We start from the raw sequence: 13498 nt of genomic DNA, 5'->3' as shown, positions 1-13498 counted from the left end.
TCAATCTTCCTTCGTATGTCCATATTATCTTTTACCACTGTTGCTTTAAATTCACATGTTTGTACCATCTCATTTTGCAAACTCTCTATTTTCGAGGAAAAATCTTGTTTAACTGTTTCAATTCAGTCTTTCAATTCTTGAATTTTAGAATTTAAAGCTTTTACCTGTCCTGAAGGAATCCGCCCCTCTTACCGTTTGAGAAAGAGCAGGGAAGAAGCGCTCCAGTCCTGGTCGTGCCAGCGTGGACGTCACGGTAGGTGGGGGAACTACTCGTAAAGTTCCCTTTCGTTTTGAATGAGGCATTTTAAAAGAGGAGAACACATTTTTTGGCAGGACTTGCTGGAGCTAACTTACAAAGCGTCCGCTCTTGACGCCATCTTGACACGCCCCCACCAGCAGGTCCCATTTTATTCCTATGGGCCCTGCTGCAGATAACTTGAGCTAATCTTTAGTAAAAGACCCTCTAAAATTCTAATTGAAGTGAATCAGGTCAATAGAAACAACAGAAGACCATAACGCCCATGAAATTCCCATTTCCATGCCCATAACTACACCCCTTTTAGGCTGTGTTCATTAAAATTTAGGCACTTTGCATTACAGAATACACTTAGCAAGTTGTGCGTGTAAATTGTAATTATTGCCAATTAGTACTCGTTATTGCTTAAGTGCTGTTAGCAATGCTGATTAGCTTGTTAAGCCAATTAAGTTACACATGTTGTTATGGAATACGTTTGGATTTTGCCGCGGAACACTAGGTGTGATATATAGAATCCAGGGAAAATGTGTTTTTTTACGATCGTTTTCATGCAACATGGGATACGCCTTTTGACATTTCCTATGTTGTTGCAAATGTCAACCCATCGCTAATGCACTGTAGCCATGCATCAGTGTGTGTCTATGTGCATGGCAGTCAATAAAAATGCACAGCATGTCCTGACAAATCATTTGGACCAAGAGATGTCATTTTACTTCACAAGTACCTTTCATTGGCAAGTGCTGTTTAGTGTAAGTTGCATTAGAGATAATAATCTCATATGTATTACACTTTTATAAATACATCAGATATAATATTTCTGGTGTTAATGGGATATTTCTAAAACTTTAATTAATATGGATGGGAAAGATTCAATTGCTGATTCATTCAATCCTTCCTGAAATGTTAACTGCTTTCTAATTATGTTAATTTTTCATGAAAAAAAATCCATTTTATGTTTATTAAATGTTTCTAGAGACACAGGAAATTCGGCTTGCTACTCACATTACTGCTTTTCATGCACATATCAGACAGAGAATGAGGCTTCCTGTTAGTAGGTCACATTCCCTTTCATTTTAAATTAAAGCAAACACCCTACCTTATTTAGGGTCCCTTTCACAATGCCGCAGTAGAGCTACTGTGACATTGGAGTACGCCAGTCCAGCACTGCGGCCAGCAGTAATGTCGCCCCCACCACACACCATTTCTGGTGTGACCGGAAATAATTTTTATTTTTACCGCCGGGTTTGTGCGGGAGCCCTTCTCTACTACTACTAATCATTTCTACAGCACTACTTCACCTATGTAGCGCTCTACACATTATGGGCACCTTTTACCAAACTGTGGCAAAAGGGGGCCTGCGTTGGTGTATGTTTGTAAAATGGGCCCTATATGCAGGTACTTTCTCTGTCCCTAGAGGGCTCACAATCTAAGTTTTGGGGGTTTTTTGTACCTAGGGCAATGGAGGGTTAAGTGACTTGCCCAAGGTGACAAGGAGCTGCAGCGGGAATCAAGTCCAGGTTAGCAGGATCAAAGACCACTGTACTAACCATTAGGCTACTCCTTCACTAAATAGAAGGCAGTAAGGGCTCCCCCATGAAATGGCTGTGCATTGAGTTTGTACTTACCGCACTCCATTTCCTTTTTTTTTTTTTACCCACTGCGGTAAAAGGGCCGCTTAGCTTCTACAATTAAATTAATTTAGCTAATAATAATATTGAGCATCAAATTGATTGTGTCATTTTTTCTATGGGACAATTTCCAGAGCCAAAGAAAAAAAAACGAACAAGGAATTCTAGAACTGGGCGCACGCAGTAATGTGCACCTTGCGCACATAAGTTGCTGAGGAAATTGGTGCTTATACGTGTAACTGCACTACGTGCTATTCTGTAGTGGTGCGCATAAGTGGAGCATGCGAGGGGCATGGGCGTGTCTCCATTTTATGTGTGTAACATGTGGCGGGGCATTTTTGAAAAAAAACATCCATGTCAGAACTGGGACGTCTTGCTCAAACCACCCAATATTTAAAACCATTTAACCGGCCAGGAATGGCTGCTGGCTGGTTAAATGGTGCTTAACCGGCTACCCGGCAATATTCAGTGTGAGGTAGCCAGTTATTTCCTGCTGAATATTGCTGGTTAGCGCTTAGCGGATAACTGGTTATATCGCATGATGTAACCGGCTATATGCTAGTATTCAGTGCATCACTGGCTAGGTTTGGTGGGCAAATCGCTGCCAAAATATCAGGCCTATCTTTGGCCGGTTTCAACTTAACCGACCAGCTCTGAGCCGGTTAAGTTGAAACTGGCCAAAAAAAATGCCCGGATATTCAATGCCGATCACTGGAAATGGCCTGGCATTGAATAATCGGGCTCAGTGCCGGGCGACAGCCTGGCTAATGCCCACAGTCTGAATATCGGGCCCATAATGCCTGAACAACTGTCCATCTCACAGCAGTTTTTGAACAGGAAAGACATGCAGATCTCCTGTTCGAAAATATGTGAGAAGAACAACTTAGGCTGGAGACATCCATCCTGAACAACCATTTTACAAACGGAAATGGTTAAATTATAAATAGGGGAAAACAAGGCATAGGGATATCTGTCTGGCAGCATTTTTGTGAAAATAGAGAATTTCTGGGTTTGTGTGAAAATTCTCTCATATTCAACTTCTAGGGGGGGCGTGGATGTGGGAGGGGCATTGGCGGGTCAAGGGTGTACCTAGGAGTTAAGCTATAGAATACTAGGAGTTATGCACTTCATTGCCAACAGTTAGACGCAAGCACTTACACCAGCTTTTAACATGGCATAAGTGCTCACATCTACATTTAGGTGCGAAACTGCGGACATACACTAGTATTCTATAATGGCAGTTCCATGCCATTATAGGAGTCACTCTCAGCATGCATCATCCATCTCATTGGTGCTCTTTCATGAATCTACCATTTAGTGTGTACCTGTGAGAGGGGCATACACATGGATGAAGCACGGGTAGAAAAACCACCAAAGAGGAGTGGGAACAGAAATTAGGCTCTTCAAAACAGACCGAAGACACTCAAAATGAATTACAAATATTAATAGAGGATGACTCAACATGGTGCCATGTTTCGGCACTGAAAGTGCCTTCTTCAGGAGTCTCGGTGCATGTGTTTGACAATCTTAACTCTTATGTCTTCAAAAATGAAACTTTGTGGTCTTTACAAAGACTGTTGAAAGGTGTTACGAGTAAAATCACTTCTGAACGCCACTGGTAGATTGTCAGACACATGCACCAAGACTCCTAAAGAAGGCACTTTCAGGGCCGAAACATGGTACCATGTTGAGTCATCCTGTATTAAAATTTGTAATCCATTTTGAGTGTCTTTGGTCTGCTTTGAAGATCCTGATTCTGTTCCCACTCCTCACTTTCCTCTGAAGCACAGGTAGGACATGGGCATATCGCCAAGCGACATACACAACTTATGGAATACTATCAGTTGCCAACTTACACTGCCATTGACATATCATAAGTGGTTTGACAGGCCAACATGGCTTTGCACTAGTATTCAGTTTTGGCTTAGATGCGCCTTGAAGCTGTTACACTGTTGGCTCTAAGCACACTGCATTGTGGTGCTAACATCTTAGCACCAAGTTCTAGAATTACTCCAAAAGTGTGCACTGCTGTAAATATATTAATATACCTACTCTGCACATGTAGGGGCCAATGGTGGATTCCTATACAACTAGGTTATACATTGGACCAAGAAACTCCAGGTTATACTTAGTTTTGGCACATCCAGACCAAATAGTTTATAGTTTATTAAAACTTGCTATACCACCCACGCTGATTCGAACTGGGCGGTTTACAATCCAATAAAAAACATACAATTAACAGCGTAGAAAGGAACTACAAAATTAAATAGGAAAGAAGTTAAGCAAACATATCAAGTCACTCGCAGCAAGACAGAAATAGCCAAAGGAAAAAAGAGGGAACCAGAGGGCAATGGAAGGGGAAGGAACCAGAAGTTGGAAGTGCAGGAAAAGGGAGGGAAGGCAGGTAGGAAATAGTGACAAAATATGCAAACTCCTAAATGACCAAGTGGCCCATTTAAAAAGCAAAGGTAAACCCGATGCGGACTTACCACATGCTAATCTGGAACTACTGCTGGCCCAATGCGGGCGCCAGCAGTAGTTCCAGCCCCAACGCATGCCATTTGGGTTTTATGTGCAAATTCTCTCATGGCTATTTTCTAGCATGGCACTAACCCAGCGGTAATTGGGCAGCGGTAAATGCTCCCCCTCGCTTGGCCATGCAGTAAGAGCACTCTTACTGCATGGCCATGGCTATTTTCATGCATTTTTACCCGTTGTGGTAAAAAGGGCCACAGCATGCAGCAAACGGCCCCCACCGCTAGCAAAGGGTTATTTTTACCGCAGCTTAGTAAAAGGAACCCTAAGTTATTCTAATGAAAACGCCTCTTTAAAAAGCCAGTTTTTAAAGCTGTCTTGAAATTCTAAGAAGACAATTCAGCCCGAAGGGGGAGACAGAATTACAAAAGAAAGGAGGAGGAAAAAAGAAAGCATAGTGACAAGTGAATTCTAATTGAGCGCCCAGTATCTGTGCTTACACATGCAGAGTATACATATAGTAACATAGTAGATGACGGCAGAAAAAGACCTGCACGGTCCATCCAGTCTGCCCAACAAGACAAACTCATATGTGTATACCTTACCTTGATTTGTACCTGCCTTATTCAGGGCACAGACCGTACAAGTCTGCCCAGCAGTACTTCCCGCCTCCCAACCACCAGCTCTGGCACAGACCGTATAAGTCTGCCCTCCACTATCCTCGCCTCCCAACCACCAACCCCTCTTCCCCCCACCTGCTCCGCCACTCAATTTCGGCTAAGCTTCTGAGGATCCATTCCTTCTGCACAGGATTCCTTTATGCATATCCCACGCATGTTTGAATTCTGTTATCGTTTTCATCTGCACCACCTCCCGCGGGAGGGCATTCCAAGCATCCACCACCCTCTCTGTGAAAAAATACTTCCTGACATCTTTCCTGAGTCTGCCCCCCTTCAATCTCATTTCATGTCCTCTTGTTCTACCGCCTTCCCATCTCCGGAAAAGATTTGTTTGCGGATTAATACCTTTCAAATATTTGAACGTCTGTATCATACATATCACCCCTGTTCCTCCTTTCCTCCAGGGTATACATGTTCAGGTCAGCAAGTCTCTCTTCATACGTCTTGGAACGCAAATCCCATACCATTCTCGAAGCTTTTCTTTGCACTGTGGTTAGGGTGGTGGACTTTGGTCCTGGGGAACTGAGGAACTGAGTTCAATTCCCACTTCAGGCACAGGCAGCTCCTTGTGACTCTGGGCAAGTCACTTAACCCTCCATTGCCCCAAGTACAAATAAGTACCTGTATAATATGTAAGCCGCATTGAGCCTGCCATGAGTGGGAAAGCGCGGGGTACAAATGTAACAAAAATAAATATAGAACTTAATTCAGTAAATGGCACCCAAATTTTGGCCCTCCTCCCCCCCCCAAAAAAAATCTGCGTGAAGCACTATTCTTTAAATAGCATTCTGAGTTGCTCACCATTTATAGAATAGTGTCCAGATCTACTCCCATGGTTACATCCCCTTTTAGCAAGATGCACATGCAAATCCGAATTGGAGCCAATTAACTGCAATAATTGGTTGTTAGTGCCAGATTATTGTTAGTTTACAGCTTGTTGGGGATGGGGCTTGATATACTGCCTCTCTGTGCTTACAATCAAAGCAGTTTACATATTATATATAGATACTTATTTTGTGCCTGGAGCAATGGAGGGTTAAGGGCCCTGTTTACTAAGGTACGTTAGTGTTTTTAGCGTGCCTACACTTAGCGCACGGGCTAACCATGTAGGCGCCTATAGGGATATTGTAGGCAAGTACATGCACGCCTATAATGCTGCTTAGTAAACAGGACCCTAAGTGACTTGCCCAGAGTCACAGGAGCTGTAGTGGGAATCGAACCCAGTTCCCCTGGATCAAATGCTGCTGCGTTAACTCCTAGGCTAATTACTCAGTTAAAATGCATTCACCAAAATTTGGGCATGTGATTTTGGGTGCCATATATAGAATCCAGGTGATAGTGGGCCCTGTCCTCATGACGCCCTTTTCAGATCCGCTATTCTGATCCGCTATTCTGCCCACATAAAACTGTCATTGTGCCAGAGCATCCATGTAGGTTTTTTTTTTAATGGAATTTTACAACATACCCAAGAAAGTGAAATAGAGATGAACTTACACTACAAACCTGATAACAGGAAATAAAATATTAATCTTAATCCCATTCAGTGCCGTAGCGAGGGTGGGTGACACCCGGGGTGGGTCGCCGCTGCGCACCCCCCCCCCCCGGGTGCAGCACGGTGCCCCCCCTCCGGAGCGCACCCTCCCCCCCGGAGCGCATTCTTAATTGATGAAGAAGCGAAGAAGCGAGGGACAGGCAGGAGGGCCGATCCGCCCCCGAGTCCACGTCGCTGGGAGCTGCGTTGGCTCCGTTGGTTCCTTGCTCTCTCTGCCCCGGAACAGGAAGTAACCTGTTCCGGGGCAGAGGGAACAAGGAAACAACGGAGCCGACACCCCCCCAGCGGCGTGCACCCGGGGCGGACCGCCCCACCGCCCCCCCTTCCTACGCCACTGATCCCATTCCAAAGTCCACAATATAGGGGGGGAGACAAATATCAAACATATATTTTATTTATTTATTTGTTACATTTGTACCCCACATTTTCCCACCTATTTGCAGGCTCAATGTGGCTTACATAGTACCGTGAGGCGTTAACCACCTCCAGTGATCAAACAAATACAAAGTGATGTTATTGTCGAATAAGAATCATATGTTACAGACACATTTGGGAATCGTAGGGATGAGGAGTTACATAGTGTTCAATATGAGCTTTGGTTTCGTTGTGTTGCTGGGTTCAGGCACTTAGGTTGGGTCAGTAGGATATGCCTTTTCGAACAGGTTGGTCTGTAGTGATTTCCGGAAGATAAGGTGGTTGTATGTTGTTTTTATGGCTTTCGGTAGTACATTCCACAGTTGCGTGCTTATATAGGAGAAGCTGGATCCGTAAGTTGATTTGTACTTGAGTCCTTTGCAGCTAGGGTGGTGAAGATTTAAGTATACTCGTGATGATCTGGTTGTGTTTCTGGTTGGCAGGTCTATGAGGTCGGTCATGTATCCCAGGACGTCGCCATAGATAATTTTGTGGACCAGGGTGCAGATTTTGGAAATAATACATTCTTTGATTGGGAGCCAGTGCAGTTTTTCTCGGAGGGGTTTGGCACTTTCGAATTGCGATTTTCCAAATATAAGCCTGGCTGCTGTGTTTTGAGCGGTCTGTACTTTCTTTATGAGTTGCTCTTTGCATCCCGCATAAATTCCATTGCAGTAGTCTGCATGGCTTAGTACCATTGATTGTATCAGGTTGCGGAATGTTGCCCTCGGGAAGAATGGTTTCACCCGTTTAAGTTTCCACATTGAGTGGAACATTTTCTTGATTATAGAGTTAACATGGCTCTCGAGTGTAAGGTTCCGGTCGATTGTGACACCGAGGATTTTCAGGCTGTTTGAAATAGGGAGGGTGTAATCTGGAGTGACTAAGTTTGTGGGTATGTTCATATTGTATTGGGATGAGGGGATGAGGCAGTGTGTTTTATCTGTATTGAGTTTTAGTTAGAATGTATAGCCAATACATAAGGGAAAATGTAGTTCTAAATATACAGTTCTGCTGAAAATGGAACTAAAACAGCACCAAGACATCTGGCTCGGCACCAAATGCATGACTGTCATTTGGCACTTTACCTTATGATTGCTCCATGTGTATATTTATGTACGTGTATATGTCAGTGAATTTTTCATAGCCTGCTTTCTAAAGTTATCCTCTAAAAAGGTATCATTTTATATTAATTTTTGTTATGTTTTGCGAACCTTTACTTTGTACATTCAAATGGACTAATATGGCAAACCAAACTACCTTATCCAACGTGGGAAATAACTTTCTACCTCTAGCACAAAATTTCTAACTGCATCTAAATTACAGTGCTGTACCAGCATAACAAACTGGAAGTTAATGTGAGAGTGATGTGAAGCGCAGCAGGTTTAATCACCAAAATGGCTTAATACATCATACAGCCCTGCATAGCAGAAGTTCTCTCCCTCTCCCAGTGCTAGAAGGGAAGGTCGTGAGCATGTAGCTGACCTGTCATTTATGCGCACTGCTTAGACCACACAGACTAGAAATCGGAGAGTCACCTTTCAGAGCTCACAAGTGTCAAACCTATCATCGGTGGATGCCTGTAATTTTTCAGCGTTCTCTGTGGTGCAAGTGATTAAAATTCAAAGCTCATGTGGTGGTGATTGTGGGTAACATCATAAAACAATGACATTTTTCCTGTAATTCCAAAAACCAACCTATCAGGTGTACATTTTGGTTAATAGAAAAGGGGTAAAGTTCATAGTTTATTTCTTTTGTATCCGCTTTTATCCAAAGTAGAGTACAATATAACATGCATAATCATAAAACAGACACACATAACACAAAGCAACATCACCCAAAAAACCAGTACAATTATAAAATACATTCATCTCTTGCTCAACAGAAGCTTTCCTTGACAAAGATAAGCTGGAAACTAGAGATGTACATTTGTTTGAAACTATATGAGGATGTAAACATAAATGACAGTTTTATATCATTTTTAACCCAAAACAACAAGAAATATAATTTCAGTTATATTTCCAATGTATTTGAGGTTGTCAGAAGTGAGGGGTATTGACTGGCTCTACCGGAGGAGAGGGGAGATGCTGATGCCTGGGGGAGGAGGGGTGATACATTGTTTAATGCTAGTTCCAAGGTTGATCAGAAGGGGTAGGTGATGCTCTGGGGGGGGGAGTGCAGGTTGTTATCAGGGGTTTTGGTTGTGAAAGGAAGTGTTAGGGTGCTTTGCCATGAGTAGATTGTTTGGGGGGGGGGGGGGGGGGGGGGGGGGGGGGGGGGGTTCGAGAGAATGTAGCAGCTGTAGCCACTTCTTAATTAACAAAATTGTCCTGAAACCAACATTTATAAAACCAAAATGAAAATGTACAAAACAAAATCAAAACCAAACCAAAAACTTGCACATAACTCAAGAAACTAAAGCAAACAAAATGAATTTTGCTGTTGTTGCCTGCACTCCCCTACTGGGAAACTGTCTAAACCAACCGATTCTTTTGCCGGCTTCCTGCTTTTAACATACCTAAAAAAATTTTTACTATGTGTTTTTTCCTCACAACCAATCCTTTTTTCAAAGTCCCTCTTAGCCTTCCTTATCAGCACTTTGCATTTGACTTGACATTCCTTATGCTATTTCTTATTATTTTCAGTCGGTTCCTTCTTCCATTTTCTGAAGGATTTTCTTTTAGCTCTAATAGCTTCCTTCACCTCACTTTTTAACCACGCTGACTGTCGTTTGGTCTTCTGTCCTTTTTTAATACGCAGAATATATTTGGCCTGGGCTTCCAGGATGGTGTTTTTGAACAGCATCCACGCCTGATGTAAATTTCTGACCTTCGCAGCCGCTCCTCTAAGGTTTTTTTTTCAGCATTCTTCTCATTTTATCATAGTCTCCTTTTTTAACGTTAAACGCTAACGTATTTGATTTCCTATGTATGCTTACTTGAAAGATAATATCAAATCTGATCATATTATGATCACTGTTATCAAGCGGCCCCAGCACCATTACCTACCGCACCAGATCATGCGCGCCACTGAGGACTAGGTCTAGAATTTTTCCTTCTCTCGTCGGCTCAATCCAAGTGATTCCAAGAAGTGTTTTGTTTCCCACAGAATTTTCAATCTATTTGATTCAAGGCTCTCGTTAATATACAATGCTACCCCTCCAGGGAATTAGTGTACGCTAAATGCTAAAAGTCCATAGGTATAGCACCTTCCTTCCGAAAAGACTGGCGAAAGTGTGTGCTCTTTCTATATCGTCAGGCTCTACCACCTTTTGTTGTTTTTTTATTTGTTTGGTTCTTTTTGTTATAAATGCATTTACAATACTGTCAAGCCTTCACTTAACAATGAAAAAGACAACGTGTCAAGGAAAAAAAAAATAGAAAATACATCTACGAAGTAATATCAAAACCCTTCTCAAGTCCACAATAATAGAGAGGGGAAACCAAGAACTATAAAGCCCAAAGCAAGGCTACAATAAGAAAAACTCCCAACAGGGGAGATAAGTTACATACACCTGTAGGATGTCCCTCATACCTACTGCCCCAGAATCCCTTAAAGAAACAGCGTCAGGGAAAGTTAACTGTGGGAGTCACTAACCTGTAGTAATGTAGTACCCGCAAGTTAATAACTCCTGCAGTAACGGAATATTGCAATTTGCAGCCTGAGACTACCACTAGGGGTCACAGGTACCATGTTGAACCCGGTGCCAGCAGGGGCGGGAGCAACGGGGGATTTATTTCTGCCCATATCCCTAGACTGCCAGTAATTGCTTGCAATAGGCCCTGGGGAGGGCCTACAGTGAGGTGGGGGGGGTCATCATGGGGTCCCATGGACAACAACTAGTGGGTGGAGTCAAAACTTCAACAATGAATGCCTAACGTGTCTTTGGGAGTGGGGAGACATGCTTGGGGAAGGAATCTTTGTTGGGGGAGGGGGATCTGGAACCCCAGACTTGGCTTATCACTCCAACCCCTTTCAGAGAGGCTCCCCAGGACCACAGAAGCCCGATGCTCCCATGAAGGAGAAATAACTTCAGCCTTTGAACTGGGTTATTTTCCTGGAATAAGACAGATTGCAAAATTTAACACGAGAAGCTGTGTTGTTTGATTTACATAACAATGAGGTATTTTGCATGTATTTGCATGCTTTCCAGCTCATTGTAATGTAACTTACAGTACCTTAAACTAACGTGTATTATGGTAAAATAAAGCATGATTTTTCCATTTAACACATATGAAGAGGAAAATGTGTTAGTTCCTTAACACACGTTAAAAACTACCCTCTTTAGTAGCTTCCTATAATATGCACCTGTGACCTTTTATGATCAAGAAATGCTCTTAAACTGCGTAGATTTAAAAAATATATATATATTTGAAATTCTGCACCAACTATTTAGTAAATAAAAGGAAAACGGGTTCCAAATGTGGTTTTACTTCACTTGTTATAAATCATTGTCTTCTGATGACTCTACCCACCAGTTATCAGTCAACCACAATCAATAATTGTTTCCTACTTCATGAAGCAAAACTATGGAACTTTTTCAAATGACAGATTCCTCAAAGTATTAAATACTTTAACTAGTAAACATTAGGATTACTCAGTCTAACAGTTTAAACTTTGCAGAGGGATATACAGTAGGGGGGGGGCGAGATTTTATAAATGGCACCTAAAAAAATTGGTGCCACAAAAAAGCATGCGGTGGTACTCTATAAACGCCTAAAGGGGCCCTTTTACTAAGCCGCATAAGCATCTATGCGTGCCCAATGCGTGCCAAAATGGAGTTACCGCCCGACTACCGCATGACTCTTGCGGTAATTTCATTTTTGGCACGTGTCCGATACGTGCATCTGAAAAATATTTTTTCTTTTTGGGTGTGCATAACTGATGTGCACCAAGTGGCATTTGGCTCGCGTACGTCATTACCGCCCCAAAACCCACACCTACACTACCACAAGCCATTTTTCAGAGCGCCTTTGTAAAAGGACCTCAAAGTTAGGCAGAGTTTATAGAATAGTGCTTAAGCCCAGGGATCGCGCCTACATTTAGGTGCAGCCATTTGCACCAATGAAAATGTGGGGCAAATGCCCACGCCTATTTTTAGGCGCAGAGCCCCAAATTCTAGAATTACTTGTGTAATTAAAAGTCATGCCCCCCCCCCCCAGCCTCCCTGATCCACCCATGGCCCTCCAATTTCTGTGACTCCTTTTCTGACTCATAGAATTTAGGCGCGGGATACACATGTAAATGTTAATTGATTCTAACTAGTGCCAATAATTGCTTGCTAAAAAGCCAGTTGTGCTAAATAGTTCATTATTCAATTAAAATGCACAAGCAAATTGGACATGCACTCAAATTTGTGTGTGCATTTTTTTAGCGCTTTTTGTAGAATTAGTGGGTAGATGGACAATGCACATAATGAGCAGTGTTGTAGGGAGCCACAGTTTTATAGTCTAGTTCAGCCCCAAAGTGCCTCTTAACTGCTTTATTATTTTGCCCAGACTGAGAAAAGTCGGGGCCATAAGTGGACAGTCACTTCCAGCAGAGAAACTGCCTCTCTGAACAGTGTGTACTTGGCTTTCTTTGTGTCCAACCATCCAATGTGCACAGAGGGGATCCAGCTGTTTATGTTACATCAAAGCATCGGTTAACCTTGCAGCTATGAAACAGTGAGATGTAGAATGCTTGTTGTTTGCTCTCTGGATATTTTTTTCCAGTCTTTGGACAATAAATAATCACTGGTATAAGCTTGCCTAGTTGATTCCTCTACTTACAGTGTAATAGCCTGTGAACTATTGGAATTGTTGAGTTCATTAGCAGGCATGCAAGGTTATCATAACGGTACTGGAAACACTAACACAGTGCTTACATAATATTTGATTTTTCTGTTCTAGGCTAAAAGCTGTCCAGCACCAATTATCTTGGGTTCCTGTGGTAAAAGCACTTAAAAGCAATTCTTTTGAAAGTGACAGAAAATGCCTGTAGATATCTCTGCCATTCGGTGCCCACCAGCTCTTAGCAGAGAAAGCTGCACTGACTCAGGGCCAGATGCACTAAACTTAACGAGCCAGCAATGTGGTTTTTAAACTGGTTCTAGCCAGTTTAGTGCGTAAGTAGTAAACCAGGACATGCACAAAAGGGTTCTCCGAGCCATTTTCCTGTCACAGTAGCAGCTAATGAAAACGGAATGCAAATGAGCTAACTACTATTATAATGTGAAGCGATGCACTACCGTTTCCGACCCCATGTATAAAAGCAGTCTCTACCTTTACCATGGAAATTTTAACGGGAGTTGTGGACCTGCCAGTTCTTCATTATCACAAGTAGGAGAAGGAGAGAAACAAGCAGGGAAGATGGAGCACAAAAAAAAAACGTATACCAGCTTACACGCAGCTTTTTTGCGTGTATGAAAGCCATGTCATATGTTTCTTTTTCAAATTACATTTTACTGGCAAAAAATTGGGGAGGGGGGGGGGCAGTACCGAAATGTAAAGCA

At 42.6% G+C, this 13498-nt stretch overlaps 1 protein-coding gene and 1 long non-coding RNA gene across 2 annotated transcripts in view; both read right to left on the bottom strand.

Moving 5' to 3' along the window:
* The window catches only part of TMEM132B (transmembrane protein 132B), a 495209-nt gene that overhangs the window by 319773 nt on the left and 161938 nt on the right, over nucleotides 1–13498 (bottom strand). The gene's annotated exons all lie outside the window — the stretch shown is intronic.
* LOC115480886 lies at nucleotides 4607–11325 on the bottom strand. Its single transcript, XR_003943872.1, has 3 exons — nucleotides 11314–11325; nucleotides 8399–8406; nucleotides 4607–4684 (listed from the first exon to the last, which is right to left on the bottom strand). It is a non-coding gene; the product is annotated as an uncharacterized LOC115480886 (long non-coding RNA).

Source organism: Microcaecilia unicolor, chromosome 11 (assembly GCF_901765095.1).
Source record: "Microcaecilia unicolor chromosome 11, aMicUni1.1, whole genome shotgun sequence".
Classification (NCBI taxonomy): Eukaryota; Metazoa; Chordata; class Amphibia; order Gymnophiona; family Siphonopidae; genus Microcaecilia; species Microcaecilia unicolor.
This window is presented reverse-complemented; position numbering and strand designations above follow the sequence as displayed.